This window comes from Pistacia vera, unplaced genomic scaffold, assembly GCF_008641045.1.
Source record: "Pistacia vera cultivar Batoury unplaced genomic scaffold, PisVer_v2 Contig238, whole genome shotgun sequence".
NCBI classification, from domain to species: domain Eukaryota; kingdom Viridiplantae; phylum Streptophyta; class Magnoliopsida; order Sapindales; family Anacardiaceae; genus Pistacia; species Pistacia vera.
Window position 1 is genome coordinate 46,126 of NW_022196044.1, and position 12,636 is coordinate 58,761.

At 32.0% G+C, this 12,636-nt stretch overlaps 1 pseudogene; it reads right to left on the reverse strand.

The window, feature by feature from the left end:
* Nucleotides 1–230: 230 nt before the first annotated feature.
* LOC116131691 lies at nucleotides 231–11,411 on the reverse strand (annotated as a pseudogene).
* Between the last annotated feature and the right edge of the window lie 1,225 nt (nucleotides 11,412–12,636).

The window sequence follows — 12,636 nt, forward strand, 5'->3', positions numbered from 1 at the left end:
ACATTTCTCGGATCGCTACTCCATTGTCTCAAATGTTCAAGAAGAATCCTCCAGGTTCACTGATTGCTTTAACCGGTGAGATGGGAGTGATCATGAATTGTGTTCTACAGAAATTTACAGTTGGAGCACTGGGAGCTCCTGGAGATTTGAATTTGATGGTGGTTATACCATCACCATTGTCGTGCATAGATGATCCTATAGAAACAACTGGATATGGAGCAATAACTAGGCTACTGGTAGAGAGAAAGGGAATAAACCTCCTCATAAATGCAGAAGGTTCTTGAAGATGCAATCTGCATTTCATAGACAGACACATCCAAAGGGGCTGAAGATTAGAAAACCATTGGCAGCCAATAGCAGGCACCTAAAACAACAGAAAAGGAAAATGTATAAAAACAAGATTCTTGGTACCTAAAAGATGATGTCGAATGGTTTGAAGGTTTCAATGTAAGCATAAACCTATCAGGTAACTAGCAGCAAAACCTCCAAACCAACTACTTTATATTATCATATTTAATGTTGCACACTATCAATCACCCAATATAGTCGCATACATTGGGAAAGTCAATTCCACAAGTCGTGTGAACCTTCGGGGAAGGGAAAGCAGCTATAAAAGAATCATTCCTCCAAACGTGTACCGGTTCATTCAAATATGGGGCAACATTTTTGCCATTGTTTCCATGCTGATCCAAGGCTTCTTTACCCCGACTTGTTGTATTGCCTCCACCTATGCACGTGCTGACCCATCAAAAATAAGAACCTGAGTCAGTTAATCGTAGGCAATCATCAATCTTTCTATGTACTGTTCAAGAATATTCAATTATTCGCCTTCTCCCACTCCAACGAATTACTAATACAGAACAGAGTGGTGATAAGTTGTTCCTATCTAGTACTAAAATGTTCTTTATTCAAATTTTTTCCAATAAATTCGCTCCCACAGTTTAGACAGCATAAGTTATACCAAGCTGATCCAAAGTGTATTCATGAAAATGGCTAACAAAATACACCCTCTTATGAAGCTGAAGCCAAAGTGAACTTGAATAGTTAGCAAAACAAATTCTGCCCGTCCTCTACAATTGAAATTTCAAGTGCCAGATGAAAATATATTAGCAAGTTAAAGAAAGCAAATCAGCTTAATCCCCAATTAAACAATATACTAGAAAAACATGTCTCCTCTTTGGTGAGCGTGAGATAAGACTCATCAATTTTGTAAAGTATATTTCATGTATTCCACCAGTCCAAACTTAAATTTAACCCATCAAACTTTGAGCCTGAAAACAAATCCAAAGCACTAACCTCAACCTCTTGACTGGCGCAATCCAAATTTTCAATCTCAATCTTGCAATTATTAACTCCATTAGCCTCCAAAGCAGACAGTAAGCTCAACAGTCTGGACTCTATCTCCATCTTTAAAAAGCGTGGTACACAAAGGTGATTCTTTGGCGAAATCAATGGATGCAGGAAATTTTTTTGATCGAAACTCAAAATACCTCCCTTCACCAGCAAAACCTGGGCATATTTTCACCCTTGAAACCTCGCCCGAACGCAAAGTCTTACTGCTCCTGTATATCCAGCTATGTTTGTTGAAGCCTACCCGTCTGTCACCAAAACACAATTATTCATACACAAATCATAAATCTAACTAAACGATTCATACTAAAGTTACAGGGACAACTTCTCAAGCCATGATTGGTACTCATATTACTAATATCACACTACTAAGTTAAAATTCATATCCTGTAACTACTTTTGCATTGACCAAAACCCCTTGTCTCCAGTTCTTAGAAAATTTAGTAAAAATTCTTCATTTGGGTTCGAATGAAACACAAAAATGAAGCATACCCAACTGATGAAATGGTCTAAGAGTTTAATCATATTTTTCCCTCATTTTTTTCTGTTAAAGAAACAGAGAAACACAAGAAGTAACCCCAACAAAAGCTTACAGATACACGAATTCACAGTCAGATAAAGGCTTCATTATTGGACCGTGCGGTGTTAAACTTAAAACCCATCAAAGCAACGCATGGATAAGGCTTCATTTCGAAAATTTTCAGCACAATAAATAAGATGTCGATGACTGTTTGTTGAAGTTATTAGAGTTGTATTGACGGCATTGCTTTTTTGGGATAAAATTAGATGGTATTATATTCAATAGGACTGTATTACATATAAAATAATACTGTTTTTGGTGCAGACTTATACTAATCAATACACCCTCTTATGATGCTGAAGCCAAAGTGAAAACTTGATTAGGTAGCAAAAAAATTCTGCCCGTCCTCTACAATTGGAATTTCCCCTAAATTAAATAATCCAATACTTTCACAATGACTATATTGTCCCAAACCTGTCTGAATAATGAGATGAATCCCCTTGGAATTATCCACAATTGTTTAGATTTTAGTGTCTATTTGGTACATAAATTCTTTCAAAACATTTTTTTTTTTAACTACCGATACAGAATTTGATTGCAGTAATACAACACAATACATATATAAAAACGCAAATATAATTATGACCCTCTGTAGTAACACCTGAAGGTCCTGAACCGTACAATACAAATTCCCGTCATCATATCTGGTGTACAATTAATGTGCATGAACTATCAAGCAACCATAATAACTAATAAAAAACCCGGATAGTTTTAAGAGCATGAGTGTTAGATATTTCTGCAGGGCCGTCTCTAGAACATTTGTGACCCTAGGCAAGATTTATTTTAGGGGCCTTCTAATATATAAGCAAATATTAAAAATTATTTCAAATTTATTTTTCTTGCCTTTTGAGATGCAAAATCACTAATTAAATTTTTATATTCAGTTTAGAAACCAATTTTTTCAATGATAATATAGCCAAATTACCTAATCTTTCTTGTGACATAGTTGAACGCAAAAAGATTTATTAACTTTAATTTTGAAAAACTTCTTTCTGCTGAAGCTACAGTAACAGGAATAGTTAACAGTATCTATAAGCTATCCATGCATTTGGAAAAGAATTCACTTTTTTTTATAAAATCTAGTATCTCAAGTGGTGTTTTAATTTCCACGTTAATTTCTTTTAAATTTTTAATTCTGAATATAAATCTAAACCATCATATCAGAGAGCATGTCATGTTTTAAAAAGTTTTCAAGATTAAACATGTTTCTGCAAACATCATCAGCAGAATTTTAACTTTTCTATATTATAAATGAAACCAAAATTATTACTATATATTTCAAATTGTTCAAACCTACTTTGAAGTGAGGAAATGGCATGATCAAAACAAATGTGAAATAATTTATTCTAAAAGATTCTTCAGTAGACAATTTCTTCTCTTCGTTTTCATCCTCATCAAATTGTTTTTTTCTCTTTATTATATGCTTTTCATGAAATTTTGGTTCATATGTTCTATCATTATGCTGCTCTCTTTAGTAGAATCATAGAAGATGTAAACCCATTTTCTTATATTTTTTAAAAAATGAAACAAACCTTTCAACTGATCTGTTGCAACAACAATGTCATATTTTAGATTGTAAATATTTATAACCGTATTAACAGCAAATAAATTCATACCATATTCATGCCTAATAGAAATTCAAATTTTCAATCTCATATGTTACTAAAGAAATAGCTTCACTTTTTGTTTTAGGATCTTCACTAGTTTCTGCTAATTGATATAAAGCATCTCTTATTTGTGGAGCTTGAAATTTTATTGCTTTAACACTTTCAACACGACTTTCCCAACGTGTTTGTGATAATGGCTTAAGTGTCAATTAGAAACATGATCTTGCAAAATTTTCCATCGTTCTGTAGAAGAAGAAAATAATGAGTATATATACGTTGTGTCATTCAAAAAATGTAATAGCATTAGTACATGAATTAGCCATATCACAAAGAACTAAATTAAGACTGTGACAACCACATGGTGTATAAAATGCTCTAGAATTTAATCTTAATCTTTTTTGCACACCTTGATGTTTACCTTTCATATTAGACCCATTATCATATCTTTGTCCTCTCACATTATTTACATAAGTTCAAGATTTTTTATATAGTTGTGAGAACATTAAAAAGGCTTGCCAGAAGTATCATCCATTTTATAAAATCTATAAAGTACTCTTCTATTTTTATTGGACTTATTGAAATATCTACACATCTTAATATAAGACATTTGTTCTTGATGACTTGTATCTGGGGTACAATCAAGTATAACTGAAAAATATTTTGATTCTTTGATTTTTTAATAATGGTATTTCTTATTTCTAATGCTAAAATATTTATCAACTCATTTTGTATATTAGACAAGAGAAGGAGTATGAATTTCTCCATTTTGAATACGTCTAAGGTGTTCTTGCATTATTGGATCAAACTCAGCAATCATTTCAATTAAACTCAAAAAATTTCCATTATTTTCTTGATAAATCTTCTCATTTGTACCACGAAATGCCAAATTATTTTTTGAAAGATTTTTTACAACCGCTATAATTCTTAATAGTACATTCTTCCAATGTTCTTGATAAATTTATGTAATAAAGTTAAAAAATGAGAGACAAGAGATGAGAAAGGAGAGACAAGAGAGAGATGCGAAAGGAGAGATGAGAGTAAAAATGAGAAAACGTTGAAGTAAAATGAGGTTTATATAAAAGATTTGGGGGAGAGAAGAGATGTGATTTGATATTTGAGAGTTGGAGATTCCGTGAAATTGTATCAATTTTCAACGGAAAAATAGCCGCCAATTTGTGTTTTAAGTAAGCATGGTTGATTGGACAAGTGAGATTGATGGGAATTGATATATTAAAATACTCTTAAAAAAAAATCTTGGATAAAGATAGACATAGGCGAGTGGTGGGATTGATATATTTTAATATTTTAAAAAATAATTTGAGGCCCCTCTTTTACCCCTTTTTTGGGGGGCCCTAGGCAGGGGCCTCCCCTGCCTAGGGGTTAAGCCGGGCCTGATTTCCTGATCTCTCATAAGCGAGAATAAAAACCTTCAAACGATCTCATCTCTGAGTCCAAGATCTTGGTGTTGGGCATCGAAGATGATGACAAGAGTAGAAATTGAACGTAGGCCGACAACAAACCAGTCGAAGATGTAGTTGAGCGCATACGACAGCATGTCATGCCATGGAGATGAAATTATCATAATGAAATATGCAACCCAGAAGAGTGGCGGTGATAACGGGATTGAAGCCAGCAATGACAAAGTCAAGGGACGTGGGAAGAACCCAAATCGAAGAGTGACCGGAGGAGCCGCAAAAATGACACGAACGGCGATTGGATGAGGGGGTAAAACCAAACGAAGATTGATGGTGATAGATGTAAAGAGGAATAAAATTAACATAAGAGCCGCATGAAGCAAGGATATAAGTTTCAAAAAGGGATATTGATCGAACTCATGTATTATTGAAACATTGAAATGGGAAGCTTGCTGCACAAGGAAGATGATGAAGTTGAAGAATGGAAGGAAGAGATATCTCAAGTCTATTGAGAATTGCATTTTCTGTGAGTAAATGTTACTGAGTTCTGAATGAACTTAAGTCTAAATCAGGGAGCATGAGTCTATGAAGGGGGAGGGGATGGGCTTGGGGGCAATGAAGTAAATAATAGTGTGTACAAGTATTCTTATTTTTTTTTAATGTATATTTCCATTTTAAAAAAAAAAAAAAAAAAAAAAAAGGGGTCCTTCACTACTTTTTATTAAGAATAGTCAACTCAAGTCCAGGTTCTTTTTATTATTTAGACGAAACCTTACTTTATTATTATTATTATTATTATTATTTTGAAGTATTGAGATAGCTATTTATGAAAATACTGATTATAATATTCCTTTTGTGTGCAGGGTTTATTTAACAATTTTCTTTTTATTTTCTTTTGAGTTTGGTTCATTAGATAAATTAAAAAATATGTAACCAATGGATTAATTTGGTACATTAAATAAGCGTTAACTAATTAAAGTGTATCTAGGAACAGTATTTTCTCTTGAATGTGTTGGTGGGCGGCTACGTATCATACAGGCCAGCTTGTATGATACGTAGCCAATACTAAATTATCTAGGAACAGTATTTTCTCTCGAATGGGTTTAGAGTTTAGGGTTTAAAGTTTAGGGTTAAGGGTTCTCTTAGGGAGAGAGGTTAAATTAGTTTACCAATACAAATTATAATACTCTTTGTTTAATTATATATATTTTTTTAATTTTTATTTTAAGTATATAAAATTAAAAAAAAAAATTTGAAAAGAATCTGGAACTTTGTTTTGAAAATAATTTAGTTTCCTTTTATTTTATTATACTTTCATCTCTCATCTTACTTAAGAGTAATATTAATCTTACAAAATTTATTTACAAAAGTGAAGTATACAAAATGACGTGGTATTATTAAATAATTGACATATCATTTTTCTTTTAATATTGATTAGTCATATAAACAGATAAAAAAAAGATAAAATTAATGTAAAATGACTATTTTATCCTTTATTTTTTGTCTATTTGTATAACTCAATTGTAAGAATAACATTACTCTTTTTTTATTTTATTTAATGAGTTGACCTTATATTTTCACTCTCTCACATCACTTTGTATATAGACTTAAGAGTAATGTTATTATTTATTTTATTCATTTTTTAGTATGTAATTTAATTGAACTTAGGGTTTTTTATTTTAGTTTATTATATTGAATTAAATAATTATTTAACTATTCATATATTTATTTTAATTATAATTTGTTTTATAAAATTGATTAGTAAATATTATTATCTATATAATTAAAATAAAAATTGAAGAAATAAAAACTAAAAAAATATATTATTAAACAAAGAGTATAATAGTAAAGTAATCAATTTTTTCGGTTGCATTTATTACTGTCTGAAACCCTTTGTTGTATTTGTTAGTTTCTTGAAAAGTCGAGGAAAATATTGTAAACCCATATTCCCTCACTTGAGTGTTCACCGGATTGAACTTAATAAAGTTTAAGGACAAACATTGAGAACCAACTTATTCTTCTAATTAAAATTTTTTATTTTAATAACTATAATTGGAGGGAATTTTGAATATGTTTTGTTTCAATATTTTTAATATAAAAAGTTTGTATAAAAAAATTGAGTGCAGTATTATTATTTTAATATATTGAAACATTCCTACACTATATATCATTGTCAAGAAAACTCAAAACAAGATCGGTGTTTAAAAAATTTTTTTTGATTGGATTTTTTAAAAGTAATATTATATCTATAATATCTTTTTATAAACTTTATCTCATAATCTCGACGTAATAATTTATTATTAGTCAATTTATAAAATGAGTCTTGCTTGTTTGTATGAGTTCCATTTATCCATCTGTGAACTAACCAATAACAAACTGTCACATTGAAGTTTTAAGAGAAAAGATTGTATATGTAATATTTTCTTTTTTTTAATTTAAAAGGAAACCAATCTGAAATTTTTTTACTTAATTTAAAAAAAAAAAAAACAAAGCAACCAATTTCAAATCGTCAAACCGATTAATATGAAAGGCACCATGTGGAGGAAGAAAAGTCCAAAGCCCGTCAGTGAGTGAAATCTCTTTCATCTTGGTAACCTATGGAACTGATAAGGGTTCGTTTTATTTTTCCATTGAGACTATTTAGTATATATATATATATAGTAATAAACAATCTCAGAGTAGAAAAATGAAATAAACCTGTAATAATAAATAATTTGCTAAACTATTACCAAGTGTGAAAGCAGTTAAGATGCTGAAACCTTCTAAACAAGAACAAGCCAATCCATGTGTATACATCAATTGAAGAAAAGACTTGAGTTAACTTGAGTAAGAATCATTCATGAAAAAAAATTAACAAAAAATACATAACTACTTGCAATCATTCTAAGAGAAATGAAAATGAATAATACTATACTCTAAACTTTTTTATACAAATTAATATGACAAAAAATGATTGAATGATTTTAAATTAAAAATAAACTTTCACCCAATCATCTTTTACAACATCAGTTTGTATAAAAAGTTTGTAAGTGTAGTATTACTCATGAGAAATACTGTGTTAAAAGTGTGTTAATCAATATGGAAAACTAGATCTAAAATTTTGTGTTGAAGTTAATTTTTGGATTGGTATTATATTACTTATGAAATAATACTGTTTTTGGTATAGACTTATACTAATCAATACAGTCAATTAGAGTTGCATTGATTGTATTAACTTAGTGATTTTATTACGAGTAATATTATACATACAATATTTTTTATATAATCTAATAAATTTTTAATTTAAAATCAATCAATTATATTTTATTATATCAAATTATATAAAAATAATATACGTATAGTATAATTCTTGTATTGGGTTGGTTTTGGAGGTTTATTATGCAACTTGAGCCAAGAGTAGTGTTTAAAATGGGTTTTGGAGTTGCATAGTTGGTGGTGGGTGGGGCACTACCTTTAAAGTTTCAACGGGTGGGGTCGGTAAATGGGATATTTGGGTCATTCATTAAATGAAGTTTTGTCTTATTCCATCTTCTGAGTGTCCATTGGATTGAAGTTATACTATTTTTGGTGTAGATTTATACTATTACATATAAAATTATACTGTTTTTGGTGTAGATTTATACTAATCAATACAGTCAATTACAGTTGCATTGGATGTATTAACTTAGTGATTGACCCCTGGAAATACGAACTAGGAAGACCAGCGTTTTGGTCATATTATGTTGTAAAATTATATAACAACATGAGATTGATTCATATTCTTCTACTACTTACTTCCTTTCTGAGCAAAGTGTCTAAAGAAACTATTCATACTCTCGTATCATGCATCACAATTTTAACAAATAAATTTCGATCAATCAAAATATTATTTTTAAATATAATTAATTTCTTGAAAAATCAATGAAACTACAAGAAACTCCATCGCAAACTCACTCAAAAATATATAAAATTATAAAAAAAATGACATTTATAATTAATTTCACTCTTGCATGTTTGTTGTATAATCTCTTTTAATTATTTAATTTATTTTAAAGTTATCCAATCATTTTAAAATACATAAATTTATATGAGAGAGTTTGTAAAGTAAAGCAAACGACATGTTTCCACCCAAAGATTAGCGAAATGACAAGTTTTCACTATTAGTTTCATTTATTCCAGATTCTCACCCTTAAAATGACTTTTTAGTGATTATGGAGCTTTTACAAGTGCTATTACAAACTGTCCTTATACCATCCAATTCCAAACAATCACCACAACACTTTCCAAACCACCCCATTCCTATTTTGGTTTTGCATTTTTTGCCACAACGTCCCAGCCTTTTTTCGACCACCCTCTCCACCGGAAATCATCCTCCACCCAGCCATTCGACTCACTGAGCCTCCCTCTCCAAAACCCCCATATTTCCTAACCCTATTCACCCTCTTTTCACCGTTGATTGAAGGCCCTCTCCCTAGGGTTTCGTTAAGTTAAATGATGATTGGAGTTTTAAATTGTTGGAGGTTTGTGTTGTTTGGAAGCCGATTGAGGTTACTTTAGAAGTGTTTGGGGCTTGTTGGTTTTTTCTCGGTCGTAGGCACTCTCAAGGTTCCCTTCTTCGACGTTTTTTAGCACGCACACAATGTGTTCGACAAAAGGTCATAGTCAGTGACCTCCATCCCCAAAGCGCACGCGACTGTCGTACGGTGTTGGGGTGGTCAACAAGAGGTACAGGTTCTGGAATTATGGTGTGGGTGGCGGGGTGTATCGGCAGGTTGGCACTGAAGGCTGGCTGGAATGTCGCGCGGTTGTAGAAGGCGAAAAGTCGCAAAGATGGGGTTTTGCGGTGACTGGGAGATGGTGTGCGTTTTGCGACGGCTGGGAGATGGTGGTCGGTTGGTGTGGGTGGTGGTGGTGGAGTTGAGGAAGGGTTGGTTTGGGTTGAGAAAATTTGGGATAAAAAAAACCTAAATACTCTTTAACCGTTATATTAAATGTATTTTTTTTTGTTAATTTAAGGGTGAGAATATAGAATTTATGAAACTAGGATGCGAACTTGCCATTTCACTAAACCTTGGTGGAAACATGTCGTTTACTCTAGAAAGTATTATCCATGCAATTAACATTAGTATTTTAATCAATTGAGTTAGGCAAAATTAAATTAAACTTTTTGCTGTAAATTTATTGTTTAATTAAGAAATCAAGCTGAACTAATAATAGATAAAAGGATACTATACACAATTGTAATTAATTAAATTTGTAATCGATTAATTATATACTAATTAAGACCTTATATAACCATGTTTTTTTTTTATAGCTATAGTTGGCGAATCTTTATTTGTTAAAAAACTAAATTAATTGGGCATTATTGAGTGAAATTTGATAACACTGATTAATATAATAATTTCCAAAATTATAATAAGGAAAGAGATAAGGAAACAAATATTCTAGATTAAAAAAATATATAAACTGAATCCAAGTTTCAGCATCACTCCAGCCTACAATTTAAACATCAAATGTATCAATGTTGTTACTTATATTAAATAGATGGATTAGATTTAAACCCACTGCAAGTTTGCAATTTCAAAGTCTGCCCATAATACAGATGTGATTATCTTGTTCGTGGCAAAATGAAAAGATTTTCCAAATCACTGTTTTATGTCCAAGTCACTAGTGTCAACGTCAACATGATGGTCTATTCTGTGTTTCTCACAATTTTATGGGAGATCTAGACTTTACTATACCCTCATCAATTTTGTAAAGCATTCTGATGTAGGATAACAGACAAAAAACAGAGAGATAGAAAGACTAGAAGAATTAAGAGAGGTAGAAAAGAATTAAGAAAAAGATAAGAATGGAAGGGAAGAAAAAGATTGGAAGGGAAGGGAAGGGAAGGGAAGGAAAGAGATTTAGGAGGAAGACACCAACATAATTAAGATGAAGAACAAAAATTAGAAGAGAAGGGGGAGAGAATTGAGACAGATGATGAAGACCAAATTCAGTTTTTCCTGTTCATATTCACCAACAATTCAAAATAATAATTGTGCATTTCTTGCTATTCATACACATTTACATGTCAAACCGAAGATTACAAAGCTGACAATTCCAGCAACATACTATTGCAAGTTTAAAAATTTCATGTATTCCACCAGTCCAAACTTTGAGCCTGAAAACTAATCCAAAGCACTAACCTCAACCTCTTGACTGGCGCAGTCCAAATTTTCAATCTCAATCTTGCAATTATCAACTCCTTTAGCCTCCAAAGCAGACAACTAAATGCTCAACAGTCCGGACTCTAATTCCATCTTTACATAAGGTGATTCTTTGGCGAAATCAATGGATGCAGGAATCAATTTTGATCGAAACTCAAAGTACCTCCCTTCAACAGTAAAACCCGGGCATAATTTTCACCCTTGAAACCTCACCCGAATTCAAAGTCTTATCGCTCCTGTCTATGCATCCAGCTACGGTTTGTTGAAGCCTACCCGTCCGTCACCAAAGCACAATGGTGCATACATAATCATAAATCTAACTAAAACATTCATACTAAAGTTAGAGAGACAACTTCTCAAGGCATGATTGGTACTCATATTACTAATATCACAGTACTAAGTTAAAATTCATATCCTGTTACTACTTTTGCATTGACCAAAACCCTTTGTCTCCAATTCTGAGAAAATTTAGTAAAATCATTTGGGTTCGAATGAAACACAAAAATGAAGCATACCCAACTGAGTTTGGAAGGGTCTAAGAGATTAATCATATTTTTCCCTCGTTTTTTTTTTCTGTGAAAGAAACAGAGAAACACTAGAAGTAACCCCAACAAAAGCTTACAGATACACAAATACATATAGACTATAGAGAGAGAGTGTGTGTGTAAGCGTACGGATATCCAGGATGAGATTGCAGGACTTAAGTGCTTTGAAGGTGCCAATCACAGCTTCCTCAATGACTATATTGTCCCAAACCTGTCTGAATAATGAGTTGAATCCCTTGGAATTATCCAGAATTTATGATTTTAGTGTCTATTTTTAGTACATAAATTCTTTCAATAACTAATTATTTTTATCAACTATCATTGCAGAATCTTGATCAGTTAGACCAAGCGAAAAGATTGCAATAATGTAATGCAACACAATACATATGTGAAGATACAAATATTGATTATGACTCTCTGTAATAACACCTAAAATTATTTTAACAGGGATCTACATTATTTAATGGAAATAAAACTTGGAGGTCATGTTCCCAACTGGGCTAATTTTGCGGGGGGTTTGCTTCAAAGTAACAAACTCAACCGCAAGTCCAGGAGTTGTTGTTTCTTCAGTGTTGTTCTCTTGGTCTTGGGTGCTGCTGCAAGTGATGACAAGAGTAGAACATGGACGTAGGCCGATAAAAAACCAGTTAAAAATGTAGTTGACCACATGCCACAGCATGCCATGCCACGGACATAAGATTATTATAGTCAAATATGCAATCCAGAAGAGTTATGGCGGTACCCAGATTGAAGCCATCAATGATACAGTCAAGGCTCCTGAGAAGTATCTAGTTCTAACTGCGATTGGACGAGCAGCGAAAGTGAACTGAAAAGGGATTGGATAAGCAGTGGGAGCGAAACAAAGCTCGATGGTGATGGATGTAAAGAGGAATAGAGTTAACATGAGAATTGCAAGAAGCAAGAATGAGAGTTTCAGAAAGGGGTATTGAT